Raw genomic sequence first — 18,605 nt, forward strand, 5'->3', positions numbered from 1 at the left:
AACCAAGATGGTGGCATCCCATCTACCAGTGTTGTCAGTGCTATTCATCCGTTTGCTGCCTCATTTTTTTAAACAGTTTAGCAGTTCAGGCATCAGCATACTATAGTCCCTCCTCTATACTTGTTTATTCTGAGTTACCAGGCTTGTCTTGCTCACTGGAAACTTTCTCTGGTATGATCAGTTCTTGCCTACTTTCGCCTCTTTGTAAAGTTTTCAGTATCTGTTCAATACATGTAAGTGGGATTTTACAACAGCTTTTATTCTTAGACTTTGCAGGTCCTTGCACCTTCTAGCTGTGAAGCTGCTGGCTTGTACAAGCTTAATAGCATGGGGGGGTAGCACAGTTTTATCTAAGCTGAACCACTGTGCTGTCACTGTTCAGCTCTATTGTCAGTTTGCTGCTGTTGCTCTGCTACTACTTCTTATGGATTTACTTTTAAATTGTCAATCTTGAAAGAATCTTCAAGGGATTGTGCGAAATGATTTGCCTGTTACGTTTTGAAGACTAGCATCAGCTCTGCATCAGCTAGGTATCTGTTACTGGCTTTTCCAAGAAACCTTTGCTTAAGTTCTCACTTTTTCAGCTGCCTCATTACAGGATCAGAGGGTTTTTTTTTTTTTTTGTTATTGTCATAATTTCAACTGTAGGTACTAGATAATATTTTGTCTTAAGTACATTTATTGACAGTGTGAAGATAATTTGCTTGAATCTGGACCTTAATGAAGTCTTGTAAGCCCGAGTTTTCTCTTCATAGGTTCATAGATTAGTACTAAGCTAGCTGCCCTTGTGAGCCATTTTAAGCCTAGCCAATTATCCCTTGTGAGATTCAAACCCTACACTTTGTGTTTTTAAGGCAAACACCTTAACAATTAGGCCACCCTCCCAACTTTAAACTAGTTTTTCTTTATGTATCTATAATCCTTAATGGATTATTCCACAGTTAGTTTCAGCTTGTTATTTTTGACATGGTCCTACCTTTTTAAATCAGTTATGGTTGACGTCTGCCTGCCATATTGTATTTCTCCATACCCTTTACTTTCTCTTGAGGTGAACTGTGTTTTATGTGGCTCTCTAACTGTGGGACCACCTGACCGATTTACTGGCTTCATCATTTCCTACAGCTCTCTTTGTTTTAACTATTATTACCTTCATTACAAAACAGCTTTTATCAATGGCTTTGTTTTTTCTGACTTAGCCAATTTTGGCGGTTTTGTCTTCAGTTTTAATTTATTGCTGTGAGTCACTAAATCTGTTTTTTAACTAATCTGATTGTAGGAACAAGATGTATTTTGTTTGACAAGTTGGTCTTCAGTTCAGCTTACAAAGGATCTATACTGAAACTTGTACCATCTAACTTGTTTATTTTCAACTCTCTGATGAGTGACATTGTTTTTTGTTTGCTTCACTCTGGAGCAATTATTACTATTTCTGTTTTATATATTTACAGGATTGTAGAAGGCAGTGAGTTGTGTTTTATGGAGTTCTGTAGTCTGGTAATATTTGTGATCATCAGCTCTACTTAATTTTGAGCACTTTGAAACCATTTAGCATGCTAGTTTAGCCAAATGCTTTATATGTTTGCAGGATTACAGCAGGTAGTAAGCCATGTTTTATCAGGTTTTCTAGACAGCTTATATTTGTGATCCTCATTTCTACCTATTCATATTGTTGTGCACTTTAAATGATTTATCACGTTATTTTAGCCAATTGTTTTTTTATTTAAGTACCTATTTTTGTTTGTAGTGGGATGTGTTTTATCTGGCTTGCTACATTATTAAAGTAAGCATATCTGGATTGCTGAAACTAGCTTTTATATATTAACTAACATATGTATTATACATCCTTTTGTTTTAATTTCCTTAGCTTGTCTAAATTTCTTCATATTTACAGTTTACATTTTAGTATTATGATGGTAATTTTTTTATTTTGAAGAATGGCTAATTGCATTATGTCTATTTCTTCTCCTCAAATTATCTTAGTCTATCATTAAGTTTATCCAGGAAATGGGCATTAATAAAAAAACATAGTTGATCTCCACAGGTTCATAGTTTGGTACTAGGCTATCGGCCCTAGGGCCTATACAAGGCTAGCCATAACAATTTCCTAGCTATTTCTTCCCACACTATTTACTTCCATGGACCCCTGTCTAGCAGGGCAACTGACATGATCCCCGAGGTGAATTTCCTTTCTCCCATCCAATCGTCAAGGTTCCCTTTGAAGAGGGCCAAAGAGGCATCATTGTAGGATCATTGCACAAAAAAAAACAACACTGGGTGTAAAATAAATTTATTTAGCAATGCATATGAAAGAAAAACAAGAAACTATTTTCACTTTCTCTAAGTGAGCATCATTGGTGAAATAAAGAAGAAGCTTACAAACAGACTTATGTAATCTCTTTGTAATCACATGATTCATCACATGAAGGGGACGAGGGGAAGGTGGTCCACACAGCCTACATGGACCTCGCAAAAGCCTTCGATACAATACCCCACTCGGGCATTATAGATAAGCTCACCAGCTTAAATATAAACCCCTATGTCACTAGATGAGTTGCAAACTGGCTCAAGGACAGAACCCACATGGTTAGAATTGCTGGAGCCATGTCAGACTCCAAACCAGTTACAAGTGGCATCCCACAAGGCTCAGTCCTGGGACCTCTCCTGTTCAGTATATATTTCTTGGAGGTACAGGCCAACATGGAAGGACTGTGGCTGACCAAGTTCGCAGATGACTGCAAACTAGGCGCCATAATCGACTCTCCAGCCGACACAAGCATCCTACAAAAGGGCCTCATAGAACCAGACAACTGGTGCCAGAGCCATGGCCTCAAGCTAAATGCCAAAAAGTGTATAGTCATCCCCTTTGGCAAAAGCAAAGTGCCCACAAATTACCACATAGGTGGTAATCCATTAAGTATGGAAGAAGTAATTAGGGACCTGGGGACCCAAGTTGATAGCAATCTCTCATTTGAAAACCACGTGGCCAAAGTGGTTAGAAAAACATTTTATATAGCCCACCTAATAATGAAGGGTTTCACATCTAGATCAGGGGAGGTCATCATGCCTCTTTAGTCATCCCTCATCAGACCCATAATTGAGTACAATGCCCCTTTTGGGATGTACCTTACCAGACACCTGCAGCAACTGGAAAGACCCCAAAAGTACCTCACCAAGAGGATCAAAGGGCTCAAACAGATGCCATATGCTGCCCAGTTAAAGAAACTCCAGCTCTACTCAGTGGCATACTGCCTGCTCAGAGGCGATCTGTGCCTGATGTATAAAGCCATGTCCAACCTGGAATTAATGGACATGCTGCACCTCAGAAAATCCAAATCCCATCGAGCTACGTGCTCGAGAGACTTGAACCTCAGCACTGAAATAAATAGGACATGCTGGAGGGACAGATTCATAACCCAGTGGCTCCCTTCACTCTGGAATAAAATCCCAGTCCAGGTTAGGCAGAGTCCTTCATTGACTCTCTTCAAGAGGAATCTTGATGAGAGGATGGGGGATCGTAGGTTTACCCCGGGTATCACTTCTGTGTCACTGTTAGACAGAGGCACAGTATACTAACCTCAAAAAAGGGCATAGCAAAATTCATTTAAAATGGGTGGCGAAAGCCAAACACACTCTGGCTATGCTTATAAATGCCCGAGGGCAGATAGCCTAGAATGAACCTATGAACCTATGAACCTATGATATCAGAACCACATACAGCATATAAGAATAAAAATGAAATAAAATAACTGTTACACCTGAATATAAGCAATCTGAATTAATACTGCTTTACTTCACTTAATCGATTGAAACTCTTTTTCTTTCAGCTGAGCTACTGAATAAGTTTTATGTCTGTAACTTAACAGACTGAGTGCAATGGATTAATCACTCATACTGTGGTATTCTTGCATATCTTATTTTATCAAGTAAGATTGATCTGCAACAAGAGAAACATTTTGTTTGCCCTAGTGTGTAATAAGGATTTGGTATTTTCTGCTGAAACCTCATTGGATGCCAATTCAGGTGGGATTCTTGTGGCCCTAGTCCCTTTGGGCATGCCTGTTTCACATCACCTTATGCCAGATTGAGTTGGAGGTGGGATAACCAGTATCTACTACTCTCTCCCATTGACTTTTTTGTTGGGTTTTCAGGGTTCATTTCCCTATCTGCTGTTATTTACCATTTACTTATTGCCAGTAGGGGACATTATCCATTAGACAGGCTTGTAATATCATTGCTATGCTGATTACACATAGCTATAGCACGCATATGTATGGGGTCTATGACTTCTGTCAGTCACCTGGCTCAGCATCTGGAACATGTTCATGACTGGATGCTTAGTAACAGGTTTAAGCTTAATACTTTTAATACTGTGGCCATTTTAGAGTATGCTACCCTTAGGGAATCCTCCCTGCCAGCTTTGTCTGCAGATGTTTCTTACTGTAGAGACAAACATTCATTTGTGTCCAAGGTGTAGGATCTTTGTGTGATCTTTGATGACAGATTATCACTAAAGGACTAGACCTTGGTGGTGTTCAGCCATCATTTTCTATCTGCCAGATATTACCATAATTAAGCATGTTATTCCAACTTGTGATATTCTTACTGTGGTGCATTTGCTGGTCTCCTCCTGTCTTCAGTACTGCAATGCACTGTATGTAGGTTAGGCAGACTTGGAACTTGCCTGCCTACAATTGGTGCAAAATGCACAACTTGATTACTAACCAGAGTCTCTTGCTATCATCATATTACACAGATTTTGTGGAGTTTGCACTGGCTGCCAGTTAAACAGCAGATAGTATACAAGATCCTTGTTGTGGCAAACCTAGCTCTTCATGTTAGGGTTGCCACCTTTTCAAATGCACAAAGTGGGACATTTTTGGTACAAACATCAGATTTTTCAGGGCAAAATATACCAACGGCCAGTACAAAAGACAGAACTTCACTTTTTTGCCTAAATAAATGCTTACTCTTGTTGCATTTTAGATGCTTATTCTGTTTCTTAAAACATTTAGGTGTTTCAGATACAGAATAACTGTTTTATGCAACTATTAGATAAAATACAGGAAATATTTTTGTCCAAAAATCTCAGGACATTTGCCATTTTTTCAAATTTTTTGTAGGACACAACTGCCCAAAGAGGGACTGTCCCTCGCAAAGTGGGACAGGTGGTAACTCTGCTTCATGTTATGGATCCCCCCAATCTACAAGACTTCCTATCCAGGTACAGTCCTTTCAGAAGTCTGTGCTCTGGTGCACAGGGGCTTTTATCTGCTTTACTTTATAACCATGGTCCATGAGTCCTTTGCATATTGAGGTCTTAGTCATCAAAGCCCTCTTATGTAAAACCTGCTTCCAAGCTGTCTTTGGGGAGCCCACTCTTGCATCTATGTTATTACAATACATTATGAGCACTACATACTTTAATAAGAATCTTATCCTGTTCATCACACTTTTGTCACCTTCCACTTGAATATAACTGTGTTTATTTATGGGTTTATTTCTGATTGGAATAACTGATGTTGCATTCTTGTTCTACTACAGAATACAGAAACATGACAACCTATGACAGAACCTTCTCAGAAGATGAGGCAGGATGACATGGAATAAGAAAGTAATTGGACAACTGCTCAGCGCACACAGTAAAATGAAACTCCAGTTTATCAAGCTTAATAACTATTGGTCTGCTGAAGTAACTAAATCAAAAACTAAACATTTTAGAATAAGAAAGCCCACTTTATGAGATGAGGGCATAATTATAACAAAAAGGAATGGTAAAAAAAAACTTTGCACTTTATATTTAAATTAAGTTTTCTTGATTAAGTGATATGTTTTCACTCTGTTGGAGTGATATACGTAGGAAGGGATTGCCACAGTTTAAGAGGAAGTACAGAAAAACTAGAGTAACAGCTATATAGTTTAATATAAGACATTTGTAGAGTAGGACCTACTTTACCCGGGTGTCTGAGGTTTTAGGCTTGGGACATAGTGTCCTAGTGATCAGCCTCATTGCAAGTGGAGAAGGGGCATCTTGGTGGAGTAATTTAAATAATTGGAAGTTTTAAAGTATGAATACAAATCTACATAATGACGAAAAACATCAAACCTGAAGTTTTAAAGTATATTGGATCTGTCTTATTGTCTTAGATAAAGTAAGGTAATGGTATTATGGGTGATGGGAGCTATTGATGAAGTGACATACTTTTTTAGATAAGGTCTATTCTGTTTATGTGTTTTTGTTAGAGAAGGTGGTAAACTGGGGTAAGTCATACTCAAGTTGTGTGAGCACAATAAATATCCCAGTGGCTTCCCTAGCTGGTGATGAAAGGAATTGAAATATTTTTTGGTCACCAGAAAGAGGGGTAGTTTATTTTTGATCTTTGTTTTTCGACATGCACTTGAAAAAGTATGTGACTGGTCAAGGAAGATACCTAGATGCTTGAATGAAGTGGTGGTGGTGTAAGGTTGCTGTGCAGGTCAAGAAGCATGAAGGAGCTGGGAGTTTCAAGTAGTCAGCCAAAACAGTCTCTTTAATGTACTTTAATATTCCATATGTGCCAACCTATGTATATTTTATTTATTTGTGAAATTTTCTTTATTAGTTAAGTAAAATTCATTTTAATTATCTTTAAGCTGTTGTGGCTGGTATTTATTTATTACAAGAGTATTTATGCACTGTTGCTTAATTGAGAAGAGGGTAACCATTTACACTGAGGAATAACACACCGTAAGGGCCACCCCTTTGAGACTGCTTCAGCCGACTACCTTTTTTATGTGAAAACTTTCATGTTTGCTCTGTAATAAGCTAATTGTATTTGGAGTTTTTCTTCCCAAGCTTCAGCTGAAAATGGACACCCACCTAGATGGACGTTCTGAGTAAACAAATCTCAAATAAATAAATAAATAAATACAAAGTCTTTTTGTAGTACAAAAGAGCCCATCTTTGTTTTTTTTTTTTTTTTGAGGATCAAGAAGAAACTTTTTGGAGACTAGCTCGTGGCCTAGATCCAGAAGGTCGGTTTATAGCTAGGTTTGGATTACCAGTTCTGCTGGGTTTGATCTGTTCATAACCATGTCACCTGCATAAACAAGGAGTTGTAACTGGGGTAGATCAAGGGGTAATTTATTTATAGAAATTGATGAAGAAAACAAGGGCACAAGTTATCTGGTCAAGAGGAAGAGTTTGTTGACATTTGTTTATGTAATATCATTGGCGCAGTAGTGATTTTATAAGATAGAATGGGGGAAGATACATGGGAGGCTCCATTTGGGAAGGAAGGACTGTTGTGTGTGAAGGGGGAGATTCTTTTAGGAAGCCAGAAGGTGTTAGTATACAGGATTCAAACTGAAAGAAGAAGAGACAGTTGGAATTTTGTAAAGATGTGCAATGCTGCAGTTATGGAACAGTGGGAATTATGGCAGGCTATCAGTAGCTCTGACTTACAGTGACTTTCAGGTTTTAATGTTACTACCCAGGCAGAGTGCAAATATTAAGAGGCCAGAACCAAGATGAAAAAGTAGGGTTTTTTTATTTTCCCAAATAAAGTTTGCAAGCTTAACAGATGACATCAGACTAGATTATTACTTTTTGGACTGTACTTCCATAATTCTTACAATCTCTGCTCCCTATACCCTTGATAAGTCTACCTTTATATAACAACTATATTTATATATGTTATCTCTTACATACTGTATGGCTATTGTAAAAAAAAAATAAAAAAATTATAAGACATTGTCTATTATATTCTTGGATTTTGGTCTGACTATATTGTGTATTAACTAGCTCTGTCTTACATTTTAGTATTGCATTTCCTATCTCTGTTTAACTTGTTATAACCATTGGAGCTTTTCTCCCTGGGCCTCTACTGAAAATGGATATATATCCAGCTAGACTAGCCCGGTCAACAAATGTAAAATAAAATAAAATAAAAATAAATATAAGTTTGATATAGATGGTAAAGACAATACATAATGCAGTTGAATGCTGAGATATTTAAAGTATATTACCAGTGGAGCATTATGTGTTTAAAATTATGAGGTCTACCAAAACCTGTGGATTTTATTTTTGATGTATCTTTGTGCCTTCTCATCATGTGGTCATCTAGAGATTAATCTGATTTAATTTTGCAGTTGGATTTGCATTACTTTAAGGTTTCTGTTTCTGTTAAGTACTCCTAAACAGTCATCATATAGATTGTAAAAGAGATAGAATAGCATACTGCAGAATGTGTTTGTGAAATGAGAAAGCTGTATGGTGATTAGCGGCAATCCATTTGTGGTGACTGATGAGCATGTGACCTTTATAGAGAAAGTTTGTTTGCCTTTTAAGTTATTTTGTATTTTCTGGTGATTTCTGAAAAAGCTGCAGGCAGTTGATGGCATACAACAAATAGCGATCTGCTCAAGCAACAGGGAACACTCAGGATTAGAGAGCTTTTCACAATGAAAATAAAATATAAATTAAGGTAGTAAAAAATCTATTTATCAAGTAAAGCATGAAAGGTTAAAGGCATATATCTGAGAAACTAAGTGATTAACAAGAGGGAGCAAGGTGTGTAGTATAAAATAATACAGGACATGACTACTATTACTGTGTAACCAGGAAGAAAAGCAAACGCTGCTTGCAGGTGATAATGTTAGAAGTGAAGTACAGATTGCATAAAATATTAGAATATAAGGTGCATGTACCAGCAGATAAGGATGTTAGAGATGAAGAGCCTAGACTGAACAAAGGATAAGAATAGGAGGTGCATCTTAGACATTCCAGTGATATGCAGGAAACAACAGTAATTACTGATTACATCAAAATGTACAGGTTTATAAGAAAAATAAGTTCTGATGCTAGCCTATAGAACTGAAAGGAGGAAAGTACTGATGCAAAGTAACAATATATAGGTGATGAGGAAGATTAGAAGAGGAAAGTGTACATTTTCTTTGGCATTCATCATAGGGCAGGCCCTGCTCCCATGCTGTGGTATTTTCAGATTTAGAGATGCAATAGTCATGATGAGGAAAGACCTCATTATAGCTATTTTGCATGTCTATGAATTGCATTTACAACTGTGACAAGAAGAAAATTACAGTTAGTTGCCTGTATGGTGCCAGGTTAAGGTTCTTGCCACCCCTATAGTGCCTTTTTTAGGGAAGGTTCAAAGAACAAAACTATCACTGTAATAGGTAAAAGCAAGTGAAATCTAAAGGTAATGCTACTCAATGCTAGAAGTCTAAACCTCAAAATGCACTCTCTCGAGGCTCTCCTAAAAATGGAGAACACCAATATCTGTGCAGTAACTGAGACCTGGTTCAAAGCTCCAGAGAGCACCCCTGCAATGCCAGGTTACAACTCCTAACACACTTTTCGGCCACCAAACCAGGACCGAAACACTAAAGGTGGAGGAGTGTCCATATTCACCAAGGATATTCACACCTCCAGGATGGTTGCCCAACACAATGCATCTAATGCTAGGCAAGACTGCAATACAAATTGTAGCTTGCTACAGATCCCCCACCATGCCCCAAGATTCTCACTACAGCTTTCTAAACATACTGGAAAATATTAAGATACAACCAAACACCCTAATACTGGGTGATTTCAACTACCCTGACATTAACTAGGAAAACTACTCCTGTACCAACACCTTTGCTCAATGGTTCTTGGAATTCATAAATTCCAAAGCCCTAGAGTAACTAATTCATAGTCCCACCAGGGGTACCAATATTCTAGACCTGGTCATTACCAACATAGGAGATAGATGCTCCACACCAGTGGTCACCCACTCGTTCTTCAGATCAGACCATAAGCTAATCACCCTTTCATCCACATCCCACCCCCACCTGCTTTAAGGAAACCTCCGTGAAAACCTTCCCCAAAGTCAACTTCATGCTTCTCAAGTCAGAAGTAACAAACTTCTTGACACCCATGCAGATGGGAACTGGAGGTTCAACTGGTGAATCCTACACTAAGCTGCTGTACGAGCACATTCACTTGTGCATGGACTGCACCATCCCAAATAGAACTAAGATGCTGTCCTCTAAAAAAAAGGAAGCCAATCTGGTGGTCCCTGCCATAAACAAGCTGTACAACAGAAGGAAGAAACTGTTGCAGAAAAGAGGAAGAACCCAGGATTCAGAAAACTCCCTCACCAGCCTCAGTAGAAAGCTGAGATCTCTCATAAAATCTTCCAAAGCTAGTTATGAAAGCAAAATTGCCAAAGATTACAAAGACAGCCACAAGGCATTCTATAGCTACGTCAAGAATCTAAATGGCAATACTCAGATCTGCTCTGAGCTACAGCAGAATGGCACTAGATATACTGATCCCAAGGATATTGCCAATATCCTGGCACATGGATTCAGTGCCAACTTCACCTCCCTCTCACCCCCTAAAGGGCCCATCTCAATACTGAAAGAATGCCAAATTCTGTTAATCACGGCCACTCAGGTAAAAATTGCACTCTCCAAAACCAAGAATACTGGATCCATGGGACCAGACTACATCCCAGGCTGTGTAGTGCATGAACTACAAAATGAAATGGCATCTTACCTATGTGTCATTTTTAATCATAATCATACCTCAGGCTTTATGCCTACAGAGTGGCACACAGCTACAGTCATCCCATGCCACAAAGAGGGATCTACTTTGGATCCTGGGAACTACTGTCCCATCTGTCTGGCGAGCCTGATCTGCAAGGCCATGGAACATATTATCATGGAACTTATAAACAAAGACATTGGCAACCTTCAAACACTGGACCCCACCCAGTTGGGTTTGGGAAGGGCTGATCCTGCGTCCTGAACCTGATCGGCTTCTTCAAATCAGACTCCAGAGCCATGGATGAGGGTAAGGTGATTCGCACAGCCTACTTGGACCTTGCCAAGGCTTTCAACACTATTTCCCACTCTGGAATCATAGATAAACTTACTAAGCTGGGCATTAATCCCTACGTCACTCAATGGGCTGAAAACTGGCTTACTGACAGAACACACACTGTAAAAGTAGCCATCTCCAATTCCAGCTCCAGACAAGTGACAAGTGGTGTACCACAGGGTTCTGTCCTGGGACCACTCTTGTTTGGCATCTACTTCTCTGAAGTACAGGCCACCACTAATGGACTCTGGCTTTCAAAGTTTGCAGATGACTGCAAGCTGGGAGCCATTATTGAATCCCCACATTATGTGGATATACTGCAAAAGGGCCTTACTGAAACAGATGCCTGGTGCCAGAGCCATGAGCTCAAGCTAAATGCCAAGAAATGCATAGTTGTCCCCTTTGGGAAAAAACACATACCTGTGAATTACCACATAGGTGGCAGTGCAGTAAACACCGAAAGTGTGATAAGAGACCTAGAGACACAGGTGGACAGTGGTCTCACCTTAGATAACCACATAGCCCCAACAGTTCAAAAATCCTTCTACTTGGCACACCTCATCACTAAGGGCTTTTCATCCAGAAAAAAGGAGGTCATTGTCCCTCTGTACTCATCCCTCATTAGACCCATTATAGAATACAATGCCCCATTTTGTATGTACCTCACAAGACATCTGCAACAACTATAAAGGCTGCAGGATTACCTCACAAAAAGAATCACAGGCCTAAAGCAGATGCCTTAAGCTGACCATCTAAAGAAACTCCAGCTATACTCTGTCACATATCGCCTACTCAGAGGCACTCTCTGCCTAACATACAAGGCCATGTCAAACCCAGATTTGTTGGACATGCTACACTTAAAGAAATCCCAATCGCTCAGAGCCACACGCTCCAGGGATCTTAACCTTGTCATCACGATGAATAGAACATGCTGGAGGGATAGGTTCCTGACCCAGAGACTCCCCATGCTCTGGAATAGGCTGCCCATACATGTCAGGCAAAGTACCTCAATGGCCCTCTTCAAGAGGAACCTTGACGATTGGATGGGAGATAGGAAGTTCACCCTGGGGATCACATCAGTAGCCCTGCTAGACAGGGGTCCAGGAAAGTAAATATTTGTGGGAAGCAATTGCCAGGGAATCATTATGGCTAGGCTTGTATAGGCCCTAGGGCCAATAGCCTAGTACCTACCTATGAACCTATGAACATTACAGACATTAACTGCTATGGCAACATTGTGTAGGTATTGGCTTTCACTCGTCAATCACTCTTTCACACACACAAGTACACATTCAAACATAAGCACACATCCACCACAGTCTCTACCCCTTTCCCTGAGTTTAAGTACCATTTTGTCAAAAGAGATTAGAGTACTCCATGGTGGCTTGTGTTTTCCCCCAACCCTTAAACCCATAATGCTGTTGGTGCCATTATGGCAAACTGTATTATCCCTGATTGCTAGTGTTTCCCCCCAACTCCAGATCCCCATACTGTGGTTGCTGCCATTATAACACAATTGTATCATCCTTGGTGTCAAGCATTTCCCTTCACCTCTGCTCCCCATACTGCTTTAACTGCCGGTAGACAAACATAGAATTTTCTCATGCACAACATGGTGGGGCCAACCATGCTGATCTACATGTCTGAGTGATTTAATGAATGCTTGGCCTGTAGATGCATTTCTGGAGACAGTTCCAGGAGAACAAGAGAGAGAGAGAGAGGGAGAGAGAGAGAGAGAGAGAGAGAAAGAGAGAGCACATGGCTAATTAGCATATGCCTTTCCCACATATTGCATCATTATCATATAACACGAGCATGGAGCCAGCTCTTCACAGTGATGCACGCTTTCATGCCACAGCATCATGCTGTACTAGGGCAGGGCTCTCTCCGAATAAAAAAGTTTACCACAAAATTTATACCTTGTAGCCTTTATGAACCTCCCCTCCCATTATTTAATTATTATTTTTATGTATTGCAATTTGTTGGCTGGATAGTCCACAGAGCTATGAACAACCCCATTTTCAGTTGAGTCTTGGAAGGATAAGCCCCGAAATATATATACAGTAAATAAAAATAAAAATAACAAAATAAGTGCAAAGATGAAATACTTTGCAGTAAAGTTCAAGATGAACAAGTAATTGTACAATATCATAATCAGTAAATGAAACAGCCCCCCCCAAAAAACTAGTACATAAATTGGAGTAAGTCAGCATTTGTAATAATAGAGGAATGAATATATAAGCTGAAGTCACAAAACACTAGCCCCGGGATTCATGAAGCTCGGCGCAAGGACGGCATTAGCCTTGCGCCGACCATGTGGCATAGAGATGGTGCAGCAGCACCACATGCATATTAATGAAGGCGTGCTGCCGCAACGGCCACATGCATAGGAAACGTGCACAGGTGCAGGGGGGGGGTGTCCAAGTGCTGGACGGAGGCGTGAACATATTGGCTGCATACGCAACCTAAAATGCTGACTAGTACAGCCTTCCTCTAATAGTAATCACTGCTGTCAGTGTCCGTGGATACTGAAATGTATGCAAAGCATACAAGACAGTTTTGTAAACACCAAAATAAAAAATAAACACAAAGACACGCAGCTGAATATTGAGTCCCCGTCCCTCGAACAAATGACATTTAAAACCCCATGCCTGTATTCCATTGTAGTGTCGATAGTTATACCAAGTGGAAGTGAAATGCATTGTGTTAGCTCGCCGCCAATTGCTAAGCCTAGCCCAATAGTTAGGGTTACCACCTGTCCCACATTGTGAGGGGCAGTCCCCCTCTAGGCAGTTGTGTCCATACCAAAACCATTATAAATGTCAAATGACTTGTGATTGTAGGAATTATGTCCCATATTTTATGTAATAGTCCCATACAATACTTTTTTCCGTATATAAAATACCTAAATGTTACAAGAAACAGAATAAGCAAGTAAACTAAACAGAATAAGCAACTAAACTGCTACAACAATAAGCTTACATTTAGGCATAAAACTAAAGTACTATCCTTTGTACTGACCGTGGGTATGTGTTGGCCTGTAAAATCTGATGTGTGCTCCAAAAATGTCCCATCTTAGTAATATGAAAAGGTGGCAACCCTACCAATGGTCAGAGCATTCACCCAATATCCACCCATTTGCGGTCCAAGTCGTCCTTGTCAGGATGGCCCAAAGATGAACATGTATTACCCGGGTCTACCTACCATGTCATGAAAGATAATTATTTGTGTGTACCTATGTGCGTGAAGTACAGCATGTGGAAGATCAAAAATGCTAGGGTAGTCCTCACAAACATATTGGTACCAGAGATATGTAGTGTATGCAATGCGTTCTGTTGTCTGTGCCAAGGGCCATCAACCAGAGAAGGGATGGATGGTGTGTGTGGAATATGGGGGTGGGGGGTGACGGGTAATTCAATAATTCACCAAGGGGAGACTAGGTTGGATGCACAATAGGTGAACTGGAGGAGTATGAGGGAGCAGTGGGTGAATCATAAAGAAAACCAAAGAACAAAAATTCACATCTGCAATACAACCTGACAGGCCATACTGAAGAACACAATCCCACAAACATATGAACAATAAAATGTGCGATACACATGTACAGAAACGTTACCGGCACATACCCACATAATGGTCTGGCCTGAACTGAGCCATCCAACCTTAACACACCTGGATACATAATTGAATACCCATTATCCCCTCCACAGCACACCACCCCCCCTTCCTGAACATCCACCAAAACCACCCATACTCGGGCTGCTAGCTTGGCGCAGCCATATCTGCACATAGTGACCCCTACTCATATCTAGTAGGCAGTCTCACCCTAGGCAGTCTCAGGATCGCAAACTATGTATCCCTTGCATGAATAACCCTACCTCATTTTTGTAAAGACAAAAGAATCGAGGTCATCAGTCCCCACAATTTTTGGATATCCCTCATGGGATAAGTATCTGTTCTAAACATTAGACTTGGTGTCACGACACGATGTCCAGTCCTGTAGACATCTGGACACAAGTTGTATGAGCAGTAGTTGTCCACAAAACTGCTCAGCCTCCAGCCGGTCCTGCAGAACCTACGACCCGGGATTAAACACCTGACCATGATGCACGTCTCCCCACGTGCATTATCAGGAATATATACCTTACACATTTGCATAGTGGCAGTCGGATATAGGGTGATTAAGGTGCTTTAAAGCAGATGTAAGTAGGGATACCACCTGTCCCACTTTGCGAGGGACAGTCCCTTTTTAGGCAGTTGTGTTCTGACCAAAATAATACAATGGCAAATGTCCTGTGATGGTAGGAAATAATTATGTCCCATATTTCATGTAACAGTTGCATAAAACAGTTATTTTTGTATGTAAAATACTTAAATGTTACAAGAAACAGAATAAGCAACTAAACTTCTACAAGAATAAGCTTTCATTTAGGCAAATAAGTAAAGTTCTAACCTTTGTACTGACCATGGGTATGGGTCGGCCTGTAAAATCTGATGTGTTTCCCAAAAATACCCCACTTTGGCCATTTGAAAAGGTGGCAACCCTAGCACGTAAGTGGGTATGCAAGAGTGTATGCGTGACGGTAAGTGGCGGTGATTCAATGTTATGGGAAATGTAAATAAGCATGTAGGTGTATATGCATGTGTATGTACAGACCGATATGTATGTATGTATGTATATATATATATATATATATATATATATATATATATATATATATATATATATATATATATATATATATATATATATATATATATATAGATAGATAGATATGAAGAATGAACATGGTCACAATATAGCAGTCATAAAGAATGTGAAGGGAAACAGCAGAGAAACCCCCCCGTAATATTTAGTGCTGTTATATATCAGGATGGCCAGAGGTGAGCACACCTCTGCATCCCCAACCACAGCTAGGATGTTAAAAGTGGAACTAACAATGTCCCCATGCTAAGTCTGACTTTCAACTAGGTACAGGGCAGTCCCGGTCCCCAGTCAGACAAGCCTAAACCTGGATGACCACATGAACACCCTGACAATCAAATACACGTATGTGCCAGGACTATATGATTTGGAGGTGTGAATATACTTTGAGTGAGTCAACATGCGGCAAGAGTCCAGAGCAGTAGGGAATGGCGCATGTTAGAAATACGGTTTTCCCAACAAGAAAATGGATGCCTGCTATGTTAGTGAAGTGCTGAGTCATGTGTTCGGGTAACTATGAACCATGGGTATACATATAAATGAAGCAGAACACCAACAGTGTAGTAGTTAGAGCATCCGACTATCGTGCAGACGTTGCCGGTTCGACTGCAGCACACACCATTTATGACGCGCAATCCGTATACGAGCATATCTTGCTAATTTTATGCTATATAATGATATAATACCAATGAAATGTGAGCTGTGGAGACATATTACAGTAAGAATGTAGACGGATTTTGCGTGACATGAATCGGCGGTTAAATGGAAAACCGCAGCTGAAAAGTGTTGTACTCACCTTTTGTCCAACAACCCTTGTTCCGCCCAGCAACACAATATACTGCGTCGGCCAGTCCTGATGCCAGGACCTTACACATCACAATCAATGTGATTTACCACTAAGCCACGGCAGTTACACCTAATGTCGATGTTATCACAAACATAGCAGACAGCACAGTCATTCAACAGTATGATCAAAGTAATTAAATCATATAGATGTGTATGCATGTGTACATATAGGGTAACCACCTGTCCCACTTTGCGAAGGACAGTCCCTCTTTGGCCAGTTGTGTCTTGTACACTTAGTGTCAAATGGCAGATGTCCTGAGATTTAATGACAAAAATATATCCTATATCTATGTAATAGTTGCATAAAACAGTTATTCTGTATCTGAAACACCTAAATGTCATAAGAAACTGAATAAGCAACTAAAATGCTACAAGAATAAGCTGTCAATTCGGCATAAAAGTGAGGTCCTGTCCTTTGTACTGGCTGTGGGTATGTGTAGGCCTACAAAATCTTGATGTTTGCAATAAATAAGTCCCACTTTGGCCATTTGAAATATATATATATATATATATATATATATATATATATATATATATATATATATATATATATATATATATACATATATATATATATATATATATATATATATGTATATATATATATATATATATATATATATATATATATATATATATATACACATACATACACACAGAACGAACATGGGAACAAGAAAGCAATCATACCGAATGCTAAGGAATATAGCTGACCAGAGGTGGCCAAAATCCCTGTGTTTCTAACCACAGGTAGGATGCTAACAGTGGGAGTAACGTTGTCCACATGCAAAATCTGACTTTCAAAAGAGTACAGGGCTGTTCTGGTCCCCAGTTGAACAAGCCTAAACCCGGATGACCACATGAACACCCTGACAATCAAACACACGTATGTGCCAGGACTATAGGCTTTGGAGGTCTGAATATCCTCGGAGTGAGTCAAAATGCAGCATGGGTCCAGAGCAGTAGGGAATAGGGAATGGCACATGTGTAGTAGTGCAGTTTTTCCAACAGGAAAATGGATGCCTGCTATGTAAGTGAAGTGTTGAGGCGTGTGTTCGGGTAACTTTGAACCATGGGTATACATATAAATGAAGCAGAACACCAATAGTGTAGTGGTTAGAGCATCTGCCTAACGAAAAGGCATTCACGGTTCAAGTTTGACTATAGCACATATAATTTTCCTTGTGGAATGAATGTCGCTCGGCTTTAAAGCCAACATTTAAACATGTAAAAGTGAACGTGTGTATCGCATGGGACTATTAACCAGATCCTTTCAAAGTGGTACTGTCATAATGAATAAGGCACAAGTAAGCACAAATAAGCGGCAGTAAACATATGTAACACACAGTAAGCATAGGCGAGTGCGTCTGCGTGGGTTTAAGCACCTCCCAGCATAGGAAATGTATGTTTGTATGTACAGATGTATATATATATATATATAGATATATATATATATATATATATATATATATATATATATATATATATATATATATATATATATATATATATATATATATACACACACACACACATATATATATATGTATATATATATCTACATACATGAAATATATATATATATATATATATATATATATATATATATATATATATATATATATATATATATATATATATATATATATATATATATATATATATATATATATATATATATATATATATATATATATATATATATATATATATATATATATATATATATATATATATATATATAGATATATGAAGAATGAACGTTGTAACAATAAAGCATACACAAGGGATGTGAAGGGAATCAAGAGCAATGTTGGTATTATATAGTGCTTTCAGCGTATGTCATAAAAAGCTGCCCAGGAATGAGCAGAGCACTGCTACTCACACCACAGGCAGGGTTTTACCAGTGGGAGTAACATCGCTGAATTGCTAAGTCTACTTTACACACAGATGGAACGTAGTCCATGCTGGGACCACCAAAAATTGTAAAGTGCAAATGGCCGCATTCCATAACTCCAGGAAAGGCATGTATGTGCAAATATACATGGCGGGAGACCCTGTGAATACACGAGGTGGGACAAAATGTGTGTAGGGCTCCAAATGCTCTGGAGAGGGCAATGTGTAAAGGTGTGTCATGGCTGCGATAACAAGTGGATAATGGATGTTACGCATGTAAATTCAACACAGGTG

The sequence above is a fragment of the Protopterus annectens genome, chromosome 3.part1 (genome assembly GCF_019279795.1).
Source record: "Protopterus annectens isolate FY-2018-M chromosome 3.part1, PAN1.0, whole genome shotgun sequence".
Lineage (NCBI taxonomy): Eukaryota > Metazoa > Chordata > Ceratodontiformes > Protopteridae > Protopterus > Protopterus annectens.